Source organism: Anas acuta, chromosome 6, assembly GCF_963932015.1.
Source record: "Anas acuta chromosome 6, bAnaAcu1.1, whole genome shotgun sequence".
Taxonomy (NCBI): Eukaryota; Metazoa; Chordata; class Aves; order Anseriformes; family Anatidae; genus Anas; species Anas acuta.
In genome coordinates this window covers 22,481,576-22,498,168 of record NC_088984.1, presented here as the reverse complement: position 1 = coordinate 22,498,168, position 16,593 = coordinate 22,481,576, and the positions used below count along the sequence as shown (strand labels likewise).

Here is a 16,593-nt window from a genome sequence, read left to right as displayed (position 1 = left end):
TACATCAGCTCTTCTATATGTGCACTCAGTTGCTCCCTGAAGAGAGAGAAACTTAGCAGTAGTGTTTATATTTCCTCCTCATTACACTGTAAAAACCCTTGGAGAACTGATACATTGATTAGCACAAGTCAGAAGTGCATCTTTGACTTGATCAATACATTTGTGTGTTGCGGACTGGCTAATGGCAAGTGTCAGAGTGCCCACCTGTTTGAAATAATTGCAGGATAGAAGCATTAACCTATTGAAAGAGTGCATTTATTGGGCACAAAGAAAAATTTATGATCTTCAACTATACAGTCTGTGCAATAACACTGACTGCCAAGTAGAGAAGAGATAGTTCAGCTATATTAAAATAGCAGGTAAATCTGGAGTCTGGGGTTTGCTCCAGGTATTTAAAGACCTGAGCAGAGCATAATGAAGGAACAGATGTACCACTTCAAGCCAGTATGGTACATGAGTAGCCTCAAAGGAGTGTTGGAACACAAAATGAAAAAGGTACAACTGTGATCAAAAATATATATCCAAATGTTCAGAAGATACACATGCCTGCTTAAAAACACCCCCTCTATAACATCTCCAAAGCTTGATATATACGAGCTATAGATTTATTTCATGTCACTCACACAGGATAGGGTACATTTTTATGGCCTTGTAAATTATTTTATTTTTAAAATAGCTTTTTCAGTTGACCTGAAACACTTTGTGGATTGTTTTTAAATATTCTTATACTTCTGACTGGCCGTGTTTTTCATTTTGAAGTCACAAAATGGAGGAGGAACGCTTTTATTTATTTATTTATAAATCCTGTAGACCAGTAGCTAAAATTCTCACGAGATTGTTACATTCCCTTATTGGCACTCAAGAATGTTTTCCAGGAAAGCACCTAACCATCACTGTAAGGTTGTTCTGAGATGAACTGTTTGCTGCTGCTGCTATTCTATTCCAAATGGACTATTTATATTCTCTAAAGGAGATAACTATTGTCTGGTGGTTCGACATTGCATTTGTAGAAGTAATGTCTAATTTCTGGTACACACTCCAAGAAACAAATACACATGACCTTCAAAGCAGAACAAAAAATGCTCAGAGCAGGAAAGCTGCACAGAGCCCTGAGGTACTTGGCCCACCAGGCCTCCCCACTGGCTTTACGTGGAGGGGATGAGATGTCCAAATGTTTCCTGCCATATAGAGATGGAAAGGGAATGACTTCCAGCAACAGCTAGCTTATGTTGGACTGAGCTACCATAGATATTATACCTTGGTTTTAGGGCTGAGTCCTGCAATTCTAGAGCTGCCAAAGCTGTATCACTACAGCCTGGGAAACACAGATTGCAAGAAACTAGCCACCTCAGGGAAGTGCACAGTTCAGTGCTTGCACCCTGAGTGGGTGTCCTAACTTCCTTCAGAGGGGTCTGACCCATAAATGTTGAGCTGTTTAATCTGAAATCAACTCCATTTGCCTTGCTGCAAGGGGATCTCTTTCCATTTTGGAGCAGCTAAGCTAATTTTTTCCATAGTCTGTTCAAGACTTGGCTCAGAGACCATAAAGTTGTGGCTTTCTTCTGGTGTAATCAGCTGGATCACCTTACCATTACAGGACAGAAAGACTAGGCCTTGAGCAACTACCTCCATTTTCAGTTTGAGTATCAACAGAACTTAGCTCTTAATTTTGTCACATGTCTTTGAATAGGTGACAGACATGAGTATTTGAGGTCACTCCCTGGAACCTGATGCACTGAGGTTTTGTACTGCTTCCATGGAGATGGAAGTAAAACCTGGTCTTGGGAGGAGCTGTCTTAGAGGGTAAGTGCTGCCACCTGACTTCAGACACAGCACCTTTCCATTTACACCTTGAGATAAGCGAAGGAGTAACAGGGCGTTTCTCCTGCTCAGTTTGTGCAGTGTTGAGTTGACAGAAGATGTGTACTTTTCAGGAGTTTTGGGAAGTGCTTTTAAATGTTTCTAACATGCCTGGAAGAGTCTGAAAGCATTTTATTTATTGAGGACTAAGATTGGTAAGGGTGTTTTTTGTAGTTTAATTCCACAAGTTATCCTATATTCTTTTCATCCTTTTTAAAATTTCTTATAGTCTTGCTAAAGCTAGCTGTATAATTAAGAGAAACTTACCCTAACATTATATTTTAAAAGAATACTAAAGGAAAAGATGCTACTGCTGTAACACAGAAAATCAACATAGGGCTATTATTAACAGCATGTAGTACTCCTGCAACCCACAAAGGTTAAGAAAAAAAAAAAAAGATTAAAAAAAATGGACTTCAAACAATGATTAAAGGAGAGCACTGAACTGATAAAGCAACCAAGTGATTTTTTTCCTCCTTAATTTGGCTGCTTATGTGAGAAACCTCTTAAATACTAGTGTTAATCTCACTCTCTTTTCACTAGCTGTAGGCTGATGCATTCATTATTAAGCAAAAGCCATCCCTTTAGCAGTGCTGTGGCAAGTGCCCCTATTAATTGAAAAGTGCCCTTTGGGACTCGCTCTCAGTACAACACCAACTGGTTGCCCCCGGTAAAAAGGAGAGCTCCAGGGTTTGACGTTGCCTTTAATTAAGTGTAAAAACATTTCAGGAAGGTGGTGATAAGTGGCCAAAAGCAACTACATCCTGGGCTTCATCACTGAGCTAGATATGCCCATACACGTTGAAAGGCCTTCTTGTGCATTCAAGAAGAGCAGTGTAAGGTAAGATGCTGGGTCTTTTGAAGTGTTCATCCTTTGTCTTCGTAGTAGCATATCTAATGCATAAGGTGTAATACTGGCTTAGGATACAGTTGCTTCTATGAAGTTCAATACTTCTTGGATGTTCTGCCTTACAGTAATAACTTCAGATGGGAGCTACGTTGTACCAGCAGCTGTAGAATCTGTGATGCAACTCCTGTGTCTCAGCAGTTTTCACAAACTTAATAAAACCTGGCACTGATTACAAGGATAGAAAGTTCTGAGCCTAGAAGGTGTGGTTCCTAATTGGAATATGCCCATTCTTTCCTCAAATAAGAGGAGATGGCTTTCAGTTTGTCACATATGCACCCTTTGGTTGTGTTTCTTTGGTTGCCTCTGCAGTTTGGTACGTGCACACTGGCATCATGTAGTGCCTGGTGAAGACCCTGACAGTCCATGTTGGAAAACAGTTAAAGTGTACAGGGAGTTTTAGCTTAACTAAGTTTAGAAAAAGCATGGTGTAAAACACTGAAATGCCCATTTTATTGGTGACCATGGGTAATATCAGTCCAAGGTTTGTCAGTGCATGGACACGGCCCCTAGAGCTTGTGGGAAGGTGGAAAGGGTACTTGAAACCTCTTCTTCAAGAATAGGAAGATGTTACCAGTTTGATGAACACTGGCTATGGAAAGGTGTATTACACATGATGAAACTCCTATGTAGATATCTATGCTCTATGTATTTAGTGTTTGCCTATAGCACTTAGCTGTTCACATACTCCTGAAGTTAGTGTATACAGCTGGAAGCTGGTGATGTACATGTGGTAAACTTCACTCTTTCTCAGCCTGTGCCATGTAGTAGAACCTTGTATTGTAACATTTCATGATGCTTTCTTACATACGCCTTGTGTGACTCCCTAATATCACTGGATGGATGGTTCCAAGGCACCATGATGAAGGTTCGGTGTCACTTTTATCCTTGCCATTTGTTGTGTGAGCAATTGTCAGTCTGCATGATGTTCACCTGAACTGAATAAGGAATCATTGTCATAGGGATTTTAGAGCATTACAACTTATTACTGCTAATATATTCATACTGTAAATCTGATCCTTTTTGGACGTGTCCTATATAATAGAATCTTTCACTACATTATTTCACATAACTTCTAAGCAGAACCCCAATCCTACCGGGTGGATGTTTCCTAAGGAACTGGGGCAAGTGCTTATAAAGGAAAGATTGCCATAGGAGTTTTATAGAGTTACTGATGGCTGTTGTTAATGTGTTCAGCTTCAAAATTGCCTTTAAACTATATATGTGGATAGGCTAATAGAAGGGAGATCAAATCTGAATTAATTTTTGAACACTTCAGAAATGTCATTCTCAGAAAATGTGGAGTACTTCTCTCTAAGCAAACCTTTGGAAAGACTTAAACTCTTTAAAGTACTGCTGGAGCATCAATTATTTAAGCTGCAAGATACTTCTGAAGTATGTGTTCATGAGGATTATTTTTCTGTTTACGTGTGAGAGTACAATGAAAAAATGAAGAGACTTATTGAGGAGAATACAATAAACACATAGCAAAAGCTCAAATTTAACCTCAAGACTTCCTATTCCTGGCACTTCCTGCTCTTCTTGCAAATCTTTTGGCTCAAACTGTACATATATCTAACACCTTTGGAATCTGCATGGTTTCTGACCTGGAAAAACTGAAAAGTGATGAACAAAAATTTTTGTTTACTTGTGAAATTTTGTTTTTCAATGAGTCATTTGCATTGTTGCTGAGATTACCAGCAAACTGAGAATGGAGTATGTCACATGCAACTGTATTAACTGTGAGACCATGCTCTTCAATAATTTTGTAGAAAACTTAATCCAGGTTTTGTAGGGAATCAGATATTCTCTAAATGTTGTCTACTGCACAGTTTGGCAGAGATGTCCTAGCATAGGTCATGCCTGTAAGAATTCATGTATATATAACTTATTTTTTTTAAAAAAAAGATGGACTCAATATTTCACATTTTTTTTCTCTCTTAAATTAAGCAGCAAATGGACTGCTTGAGCCAGATGTTTCTCTGATCAAAACATATACTATAAGATTTTTTTTTTTAAAAAAAAAGGTGCTATAAGTGAGACTATTTCTGCACACAGTAGAGAAATAGATTTATCATGTACAAACAATTTCTCTTTCCCGATTTCCATGTGTTTTTTTTAGCTTCTGAGCTAAAATATTGAGCAGACTGAACATGAGGCATGCACTCTTGGTCACGCTTCTAGATCCAAGGAGGAATGGAACAGTTGAAAGTCTAGAATGAAAATTAGATGCTTTACCCCTTCTCAATCATCAAAAGCTACTTGAGTTTTGTAGAATATGCTGCATGGGCTGCAGCAGATCTGGAGACAGTGGAAGCTTAAAATAAAGGGCCTATGATGTCTGTGCCCTATCTTTTACCAGGTGAGCTGCTCTGCCAGGGTTAACTTCAAGCTTTTAACATGGATGAGGACAACCTACCTCAAAGCTGTAGAATAAAGGGGGTGGCTGAACTGTTTTTTTGTTTGTTTGTTTGTTTTTGGTGGTGTGGTGTTTTGTGTTTTTTTTTTTTCTTTTTTTTTTTTGTTTGTTTTGTTTTTGTGTGTGTGTTTTGGGTTGTTTGTTTGTTTGTTTGTTTGTTTAGGTGATGGAGCCTAGTTGTTAAATGTCCAGCTACCAATATAACTCACAGGAGCCTTAGAGAGGGGTGACTGCAAATGCAGGTACCCATCAGTCTGGTCTCACAGGCTTACTGGAAGAGCTTGGTCCCATCCTCAGGATAACTGTACGCTAAGGTGATACCATTCCTTAGGAAAATTTATTTTTCAGGCAAAGATCCCTTTTAGGTCTGCCACTCTGGTTTGGTTTTGTTTCTTTTTCACCCAAGGCCATTTTCAGCCCAGCCATAGCAACTCTGAAGTAAGCTGCTTGAAAAATAGATGATGGCAAATGTTCTCCTGGATAACCTTGGTCAGAGATACAAATTGGCAGTGCTGTTCTTGTTGGCAGGACTTCCAGTTGGTGCTAGCTATCACTGGGAATTTTCCTCTCTGCTGTGCTCCAGTGTTACATTCTGTGCAGTGGTAGGGCTATCAGTCGCAATTCTATTTCCATTTCTCCCCAGCATGAGAGAAACAACCAGAATCCTAGCTTGCAATCTGTCTCACTAATGCTTAAGCTGGTGTTCACAGCCCTAAGGGCTTGTAGGTGATTTAATTACATTCATTTCATAATTTCAAGTGATGGTATTTTGTAAACATTTTTAATGCATCATCATTAATATGCTAAGGAAAGAAATCTATTTCTGCCAGGAAAGAGGAAATAAATCTTCACTATCTCTTTGGTCCACTAGTTTACATTTAGAATAGAACACCTTTTCTGAAAAGCTGTTGGAGACATATGCTCCCATTATTATCTCACAGTGATTTATCACTAACTCTAAAATAAACATTATATCCAAGTTACCTGCTTGCTACTGCCCTTCCTATGCTGTTTCAGAATATCTTAAAGGACCAGCATATGTACACTGATGTGGGATTCTTGTGTTTTTTCCTTTATTTTTGGTCTGCACTCAATTTTTGTATTGCTGCCACTCTTTTTTCAGCAAATTGTATGAAGTAAGACAGAGGGAAACAAAATTGCTAACTGCAATCCTTGGTAGAGAAGGTGAAGTGCTGCATAGAAAACACTTCTGAAATGTCCTGATTAGAAGGATGTTGAGCCAAAAAACTTTCATGCTGCAGGGGAAAGGAAAAACTCACTGAAATATAAGGTATACTATGCTGTTAAGGCTGAGAGGATCTTGTTGTCTGCGTATTTGGAGCTGGGTGAGTTGGTGTAGCTCTCAATAGCTTGGAACAGGCACAGACTATGGTCTAAATCGTAATTCTGCTGTAAACTGCCCAGAATCTCTGTTTGCGATCTGGGGCATCTACTTCTCAGCCATTTGTGCAAGTACTGAATAGCACTGTTTCCAGTGGCGGTAAGAAGGCAGCATTTTCTTGTAGCTGGAAGAGTTTTTTTGAGGTTAAGCAAGACAGAGCAACAGAAAGTGTGAGGTTGGAGAACTTATACAATTGTGTGGTTACATTTTAAAAGGAGATGACCTCTTGAGTACTCCCTGAAGAATGAATCTTTTTTTTAATTTTGTTTTTACAAGTTCCAAATGGCAAATCTTCTAGTTCTTGCACCCTGTCCACAATTAGAGCTCAGCTGAGGAATTTGGTCAAAATATGCATCATTGTTCCAACCTGAACAATGAGAGGAAGGAGGCAGAAAGGTCACTACTCAGCCCTTCGTTACTGTCCTGTTAGCTCCTTTGTTTCTGGTGATCACTACTGCAGTAAAATTTGTTAATAGCTATATGAGAGAAGCTAGCCAAGCCAAGGCATCTCTGCTCTTTCACTAAAACCTTCATCCAATGTCAGTAACTTTCCCTTTAAGCCTGTTTGTTAAATGTCTTAGGCAGTGGATTAATCCTGAACACTTAAGATAAGTGTCTTCCTTTTGGAAAGGCTGACTTAGAATCACAAATATTTGTCTCTGCATGAAACTACTAAATCGTGTTATATTCTGTGCCTCCTGTGGTTATTTGGAGATTGTGCAATAGCAAGACTGTACAGAAATTCTGATTGAAATATATCATCAGGTATAAAATGTTCATTGACTACAATGGAGACTACTGCTTTAGAACTATGGAGTAGCACTTCTTGGTCTTATAACATAAAGAATTCTTTTTTTCTTTTTTTTTTTAACCTTGTCTATAAACTGATGTATACGTGAATTCAAAGTGAATTAATGAAGAATTGCTTAGATATTTGCAAAATACAGAGTCATGAATGTTATATGGTCCGAGAACAATGTTGTGTCTCATTCATGGAAGTAAGCCTTGTATTGCGCATATATATATTTTTCTTCAATTTTTTTATTTTTTCAACATCTCTTTAGTTATTTTATCTGTTAACTGCTTAATATAAAATACAGACACCCAGTACAGAATACTGCAATAGTTTTTCCTGGCAAAAACACGTGTATCCTGCTAGAGGAGATGAGCTGAGGTTAAAAATAGTTAGCATGTGGCAGTGCAAGATGGGGGTTTGGGGCTCTAAGATCCACTCTAATTATTCACTAGGCCAGTATGCTTCTGTCATCTTCACCAATTCAGAATATCACTTGAAAAAACAAGTGACCCTCACTATCATACATAATGTGGCAGCTTAATTGGCAAGAAGGGGTGAAAAGTAGGCTAGGAAAACCCTTTGAGACTGATGGAGCATATTTCAGTGGCTTCATCAAGGTAATGTTCCCCAGGTGATTGGAGGCAGCAAATATTTCATGAGGAAAAATATAAAGGTGCTTCAGCTACAGAATCCAAAACAAATTATTACAAACATGGTTTTTAAGAGTTTTTCATATGCCAAGTATCTGGGGGAGGGGGGGATGATTAATTTTAATAACAATAATGATGTTGTTAGAGTACCTAAAATTGCTACCTAATACTTGCTTGCAGTGGGAGTTAACTAAAATAGGCTTCCAGTTGTAAAACACATTTGATCTAATCAAAGGAGAGAGGCATTCAATATGCATTTTCTTGTACATGTTAGCACATAGCATGCATGCTGTTTTGCACATGTGCCTAAACCAGAAACAATACTGACGTACCTTTAATTTCATGGTCACAGAGCCTATTGAAATCCATCTGGCTCATAAAAGCTCTCACTTTTTCAACATTCAATTTACAGTTCAATTCTATATACACTTTTAAGTGGAAAACAATGTAGTTGCTATAGGAAGAATTTAAACTAAAAAGTATCTCAAATTGAAGGAAGACATCTTTATTTTCTGTTATGTCTGGCTTTCTGGATAGCATACTAAAACTACGTAGAAAGGAGCTTCTAGAGTTTCTGGGACAAGTATTTTAATTCTGTAATGTAAAAGCACTAAAATGAAGAACACTTAAGTAGTCAAAGCTTTACTCTAAATCAGGTGTCCTTGTGTATGCTCTAAGCAGAGGCAGTTCAGTAGTTGAATGGGCATGGCCAGAGTATTGTTTGTTTTTTATGATAGGACTATGAAAATCTGAACAAAGATAATGTCTATGTTACTGGAAAAAAAAAAAAAAAAAAAAAAAGAGGAATTTGATCACACATCCATGGAGGGGAAAAAAATAAAAATAGAAGTTTTAGCTGATATTTATGATTAGTGGGCTCTGTCCTGATGTATCTGAAATATTTATGCCTTCTATGACTGGTTGTCATATTTTTCTTTCTTTCAGGCCAAAGCTTTAGGTATTTAGGAGTGTCATTACAGCAGGCCATGCAAAATCAGAGGTCTCCTCCTAGAGTTTGTCTTCCTAGAGTTTGTTCTTCTAATAGTTTTCAATACTGATAATTTTTTTCCTGAATCCAATAAATAAAAAGTACGAGGGAATGTTTCAATTACACAGGTCTGTCAGATTCCACAAAGAACTGAACATTTCTTAAACTGACTGCTGTGCTATATGTTAATTACTTATCACCAGAGAATGAAAGGCTCCATTAGCATCATCTCATGTGCACCTGCCTGCTAAAGGAATATGTATGCACAGGTTCTTGAGTCTAACCATCTTATTTGCAATCTGTTACTGAGCTGGAATTTAGTTAAACATTTTGAAGATGTACGAAATAGCTTGTAGAGGAGGCACTGGTTCTTAAGTAATTGGCAGCAGCTCTAGCTCATTAGAATAGCCTCTCGTCTGACATGCCAAATGTGCCCTGTGTTGAGCTGTTCAATAATCAACAACCAATCGTTTCTCTTCTCACATCACTCAGCATGACAAATCAGTGATATTAACCACATGGGTTAAGGCCAATGCCAGTCATTGTTTACATCTCAGGTTAGCCAATTCTCTTTCAATCAATACAATGTCTCTAAAAATACAATACGAATAGACTGGTGTTGTAGTCTTCATAAAAATCATATGACTTCCCCGCATCTTAAATAGAAAATGCAAATGGTGATATGAAAACAGTTATGTTTAACTTGAAGAATGGTGGGGGAGAGATTGGGTTGTTGAAAGGAACCAGTTTTCTGATACCCCACTTACAGGAGATGCCAAAGCCTAGAGTTTCAGAGTGTGTGGTTAAGAGGCACATGTGGAGGAAGTCCCCTAGCTTTTATCACACAGAGTCAGCTTGTTGTTCACTAAGTGACCGGTGTTAAATAGCACAATGCTCAAAGAACTGCTCTGCATCTGTTGCTTGCCACTGGTGAGCACTGATTTTAATCTGCTGTTGCGTATCTCCTATTCAGTTAGGTTCCTGTCAACCTCACAGCCTTTTCTGGTCTTTAATAAGCTGCATAATTTAGTCATTTTATCACCTCAGTGTTTGCCTGTGCTCAACATACTGGGAAGTATGGTAGGTGACACAATAGTCTTCAGGCAGTACTGTATGCTGCCTTGCTGTGCCACCGTTAGCTGTGAGAGCAAACATCTGCTTGCTCCTACACACAGCATACTCCTTGTTGTCTTTCAGTTTTGATGTAGAACAACTGTGCTTTTCGTTCTTTCATTTCCTAACTTCAGCAAAAGCATATTGTAATAATGCAGCAATGAATCAGAGAGAAATATTTATCAGAGGCCACTCAATTCCTGCATTCTCCTTATCTTATTGCTACTTTTGTAAGCAGTTCTGATGGAAATCCAGAAAGAACTGTGACTATCACAAACTTAAAATGCTTGCTGGTGATATGCCTGTATATGTTAAGCATGCCAAATGCTGCTGATTCTGTTTAGAGAGAGCTGTAGGCTGAGTGGAGCAGGGTGATGCACTCTGAAGATGGTTGGAAGGACTTGAGTCACATTTTTGAAGAGGGAGGGTGGAGGAAAAAAATAAGGAAAAGTAGCTGGTAATGTTAGGAATTACTTGATTGCTCTGTTCCTAAGCAATGTGTAAGACCTGACAAAGAGGTGTTTCTCTTGTTCTACGTGGGACTACCTGGTCGATCAGCAGGAGCCCCTCATTGAAGCTCAGGGTCCCTTTTTCCCTCTTCTCTCCCTTTCTCCCTCTGTGTTTTATATAGGCATAGGAACTTCATTTCAGATGTTTTGGTAGTGTCATGCTTTGTCTGAATTTTGACTTTATCTCCTGCTTCATTTGTGGTATGAAAAGGTTTTGTTATGCTGGTTTTGGTCACTTTTTTTTTTTTTAATACAGAAGATGGTAAACATCTACACACTATATTCAAATTGTATATATTTCTATAGTGTAGACACTAGATAAATTAAAGGACAGAATACAGGACACTCACAAGATTTAGTAAATATGCTTAATGTCAGTCATTAAATATATATTTATCCAGACTCCCTCTGGTCTGTCTAGGCATAGCTCAAGGCTGTCTTGTGCAGTACACACCGTACTGCTCTAGGCCAACACAGTAGGGGTGAAGTTATTCACTTATTATGGGAATTGCAAAATATAGCTATCCTGACCATCTCAGTATATATTTTCCTGTGTCTTGGCAGGCTTGGTCATTTAAATGTCTAACCATTTTTTTTCTCTTAATGGCTCATTTTATATACAGTACATCATTGTGCCACTGACCTTTTCTGTTCTGACTTGCACTGATGACATCACAAAAATGACAAGATTACCAGTAGAGATAGAAATAGGTGCTTATTATTGTACAAATTAGCAAAGAGCTGGCAGCAACTGGAACAACATGATAGGCAACTGTCTGCTCTAGTACATACGAGGAGACTGCGTCCCAGCCATTGAAAATTGGGGATCAGAATTCAGTGACAAAAGGCTGTTTGCCCAGGAGCCAGCCACCCTCGCTGTGGAAGCATCTAGATGAAAATGTCTGATTATCATCTATTAATACATGGAGTTAGAGCTATTAAATAGCCAATATTTACCAAATTCAGTAGATAAACAGCCTGTTTGTGACAAATACCTCCTGTTTTAAATGTGTTTATTCATGTTTTCTAGATTGAACTTCAGTCCTGACTTCTGTGTGGAACCTTTCCACTCATTTTAATTCCTTTATTTAATTTGTATATTATAGTAGGTTCTGACATGCTCTAACTGTATTTCATAATGGTTTTAAACTTCTAATAAGATTATAGTAGTTTTTCACTTTTAATTGAAATACATTGGTACTCCTGAGACTTTAATGTTGACTTGCTATAGTAATTTTATTAGGCCTGTAGCAGAGTTTTAGTATATACACACACTCCTTTTTAAAGATAAGCATATTCTTAGTGCCATACTGAATTGGGGTTTTGGATTCATAACTATCCAGCTTTACTAGCACAGAGCTGTACAGTGACTAAAACAGTTAAATGGATGTCAGGTTAGAGATATGAAAGCTCACAGAAATGAGTAACTGTGTAATCATGCTCTGTGGTGAGAATGAAAAAGATAAAGTTGCTACTCATATAACTATTTCTACAAAATATATACCTGTGATGGTATCTGTGACTACCTTTCTGTCAAGTTGATGTGCCCATTTCTATCCACTTTTTTTGATCCTAATGGAGTGGATGGAACATAGTAACCTTAAACATCACTCAGAAATATACGGACTTAGTGATGGCCTTCATAACAATGTGCCATGCCATGTTTCTCCTACTGCTTCTGGTGCTCTGAAGATACCAGAAGTATCTATCAGTATCTACAGTCACCCTGCCTAGGTTGGTATCTCCTTGAGAGACATCTTTGTACAGCTGCTCAAATGAATGTATTATATGTCAATGACATATGCAACAAGGAAGAAAGCAAGGGGTTTTTGGAGAGACCAGCTTTAATGTAGACAGATTCATCTTTTCCCTAGTCAGTGAAAATGGAGAGTTATCTTCCATGTTTAGTTCCTATTTCTCAAGCTGTTAAGTGAATATTTCAGGAGTCTCAATTCTCCATGAGTTTTCCATTATTTTTTCCTTACCCTTCAGATAAAAATTTGCTAACTGTGACTATGCAAGAGACAATGAATTATTTTTTTTAATACAGAAGATGGTAAACATCTTGTTAGTCTTATTGCTAACAAGACTGGTAAGACCAAACAGGGAATTGCTATGAATCATCAGAGTACTATAGCTAAATGCAAGGTGTAATCCCCAAATTTCTGAAAGCTAATAACTTCCAGAATATGATTCCAGTCTCCATACCTGTCTTCCTGAACTCAGTCAGAGTTGCTCTCAGTTAAAGTATTTAAAATAGCATGTGTGGAAATATTTTAATGCTAAGTATTTCAGCCTTTCGTTCTATATCTGACAAGAGATACTTGTTTGTGGCTGTGTTTCTCCAACATGCTCTATCTAGGCAGCCTGAACAGGCTCATTTCTCAGGCTAGCACTAGGCTTGGAGATCCCTCATTGTATTTATGTCTTGTGAAAATCCTATTGCACTGTCAGCACTTAACACCATATAATAACTCTGAAGCCAGGCACTCCCATCATGGGCCAGAAGTCACCTCTATTGATTTCAAATACAGTGCTTTTATCTTTGCTCCATTCAGGAAAGAGTGTGGCTGGGTCACCCTTACTATGTATATCATTTGAGTTATACAGGGAAAGTAACATGTTGGAGGAAACTCTTGTACACAGGGAACATTGTTTTATATTCTTCGAGCAGTGCGCATAAAAATAAGAATGTTTTTCCCTTTGAAAATGAAATAATAGTCCCATTGAAATGATAGACATATTGTCACTACCTTAAATGTGGGTGGGAGATGATACATTTTCCTACTCAATTTGTAAGTGGATTGAGCAGCTGGTTAATAGATACTAGCTTTCATTAATGGAAACTAGTTAATAATTAAGTCTTAACCCCCAAATAAACCATATGCAAAGTAAGCAAACAAGTTCAGTGATGAAGACAGTCTTTAACAAGTCTAGTTTGACCAGTCAAGAGTTAGCAACAGATTCCATGCATTGAGGCTATTGAGGAGAGCAGATATTTGACATTGCACGTAGCTTGCTTTTCAACCAATCTGCCTGAAGTACTTGACTAGATTAAAGATGGGAGGTGTTATTAAAATAAATTAATAAAAACAAAAGGAAAGACATCAATGTAGCAGTAGAACCTTAAGTCACAGGCAGGCATTAGGCATGGCTGCTCATATCAGGACCCAGATGCCAAACTAGAAGATACACAGTGATTCCCACAGCAGCATCTGGCTTTTTGGCAGCCTATGCACTTGGGCATCAATGACTACGGATTTGCTTCTTAGTCTTCCAAACTGTTGGACAGCGGTGGCCCTGGGCAAAACCATAGAACCCTTTCCTCCATAGCATATTTCACATAGCATTTTCCTTTTCCTAAATAAACTCCTCACTGCCACATAAGCAAAAAATAACACTGCCTAGTCCATTAATACAAAAAAAATAATTCAATGTTGTAAAAAGGAGGACCTTTTTATAGCTTGCTTCTGTCCTGTCTCTGTGTGCATGTTGCAGATCAGCCACTGATCATGACTGTTTAGAATGACTTGGGAAATATCCAGTGCGAGTATGCCCTGCCTGTAAATGAGAAAAGGGCTCAAAGTGCATACATATCTTGCATTTGCTTAATGGATTTAAGCTAGTAGTATGTCAAAGGAAAATATGTTATGCTGATATATAATGAAGCTCTCTCCTAAAGCAAGTTACAGTAAAGGAGGGAATCACTATATTTTCATTCTATACCTTTCACCAAAGGCTTTTACAATGATATTAAATATTAACTCTGTATAGGTTTAATCCCAAGCCACAGCAGCAGCCTTAAGGTTAATAGTCCTTTTAATTAAAGGATAAGTCAGTTATTGAACACAGAAGCTAATCACGAAAGGATTACCACTGAAAATGAACATAGTCTGTGCAATTAGTCTGATAATTAAGACTTAAGTACTGGACAGAGATCAAAGTGCTTGTAATCTGCAATAAAGTTCCTAGAGTTGTAAGGATTTTCAAAATGTTAGCTTGTGCTTTATTGCACCTTCCATTTATTGTGTACCCATGATAGCAGCAAACACATTTTCCCAATGGATATCAGCATGTATAACTGCAACAGCTGTTACTACATAAGCCTGGTGTTTCTCACAATATGATTACTCTGTCAACGACTACCATAAAAGGTGGCATCTGTATTCATCAAACAGAGTTATCAATAAATGTAAAGCCATACAACAATTAGAGATCTCCAAGGAAGAACAAATCCAACCCCCCCCCCCCAAAAAAAAATGTCAACTACACTATTTAATTACTAAGATTGTTAATCAATAAAACGCCTTCATAACTTTTAATTAAATTTTTATTTGAACTGGATGTTTAGAGAATCTGATTCTTTGTTTTCGTTTCATTTAACAGTTGTGCTACTAAAGTACTGGTGGCATCTGCGAGCAACCGGCCTCGGGGGGACACTCCACGTCTGTAATTGCATTTTGTCACCTACAGAGGGTGTTAAGAATCTTGTTAAAAATAAAGGAAATAGTTAAGAGACATCTCACTGTAGCCATTATTATAGTGCAAATTACCAGGTAGAGCAATCCAGAAGCTGTCAGGAAAGGTTAGTAAGAAAGAGTGTCAGGAAATCAACCATTCAGCAATTCATCATGGCCTAACGCTAGCTCTAAAATGAAAGCTTTAAAACAGCATTGTTTTATGAAGTAAGGGACATTATCTTTTTTTTTTTTTCTTTACAGCAGTGAATAAAGATAACAAGGAGAGTGGTTCTCTTATGAAAGATATAAAGACATAATGATGAAAAATGACGATTATTTTATCACACAAATTTGCAGGCAAGGTAAAAATGAGAGAGGTTGTTACAACTGAAGGAGGCCATTGCTGTATATTATGTCTCCTTTATTTTTATTTTAATTTTCTAATATGAACCTGCTTTTGCAGCCTTCGTTAAGGCAAAAACTGGCAGGCTTTCCAGGTCACAAGTCTGGTTTCTGAAGGCTCTGTAAGACGTCACAAAAACAGAATAAATTTGCTTTGCAGAAAATTTTAAAAGCATAGTATTGATACTGGTTGTAACAAAGATTACCTTTGTTAGGGGTTACTGGAAGAGTTTGCTAGCACTTGTCTCACTAACAAATAAATGTCATCTCCCTCTTCCTTTGACTTCAGGACCTAGCTAGTCAGTAAACATCTTTTGATGTTGACTATTGAAGATGTGGACTGCTCTGCCACAGCTTCCTGCACACCCCTCAACATGGGCAGAGTGACTAATCCCCAGTGGGAATACTCATGTATCTTCTGATTGTAGCTGGAGGCACTAGCTCCTGTTGTGTGTTGGAGGAGATAGTGCCAGTAAAGCTGGAAATCAGAAAATGTATCCGTGTTTCTCAGCAGGGAAAAAAAAAAGAAAAAAAAAAAAAAAAAGGCTACCTAGATGTTGTTTCTACCTCTCCCTAAAGCTTCCATGACTCCAGTAGGACTGTGATGGTGCAGGGAGTAATGATACTGAGACTGATGTTTCAACCGCAGGTCTCTAGAGCTGAAATCAGGACGGTGCAAGAATCCCTACCACTTCACGTCCAATCAGTGGCCCTATGTGAAATGATTTTGTGCTATAACCACTTTACTGCTAGGATTGTGGATATGCAGTCAACATCTTGAGTTGCACAAATTAAAATAATTTGTCCCCTAATTTAAGATTAAATGATTTAAAATTACTCTTAAACTAATATATACATAAGCACACGTATATCTTGATACTTTGGGAACAAATGTGTTTAGGATCTCTTACTTTAACTATGCTGACACTAGAATATCTATGGGTTGCTTTACGGATTTTTCTCAACTTACCATGATGTGAAATAAGGCAAAATTGAATATGTGATTTATAATCTAGTTCTATTGTTTCTGTGAAACAAAGGGCATCAGCTTAAAGATATTATACCTCAATCCCCTTACTACTGATTC

At 37.9% G+C, this 16,593-nt stretch overlaps 1 long non-coding RNA gene across 1 annotated transcript; it reads left to right on the top strand.

The window, feature by feature from the left end:
* Positions 1-1,839: 1,839 nt before the first annotated feature.
* Positions 1,840-15,162, top strand: LOC137858273 (uncharacterized). Its single transcript, XR_011097611.1, has 3 exons — positions 1,840-2,015; positions 2,590-2,701; positions 15,031-15,162. It is a non-coding gene; the product is annotated as an uncharacterized lncRNA (long non-coding RNA).
* Positions 15,163-16,593: the final 1,431 nt, after the last annotated feature.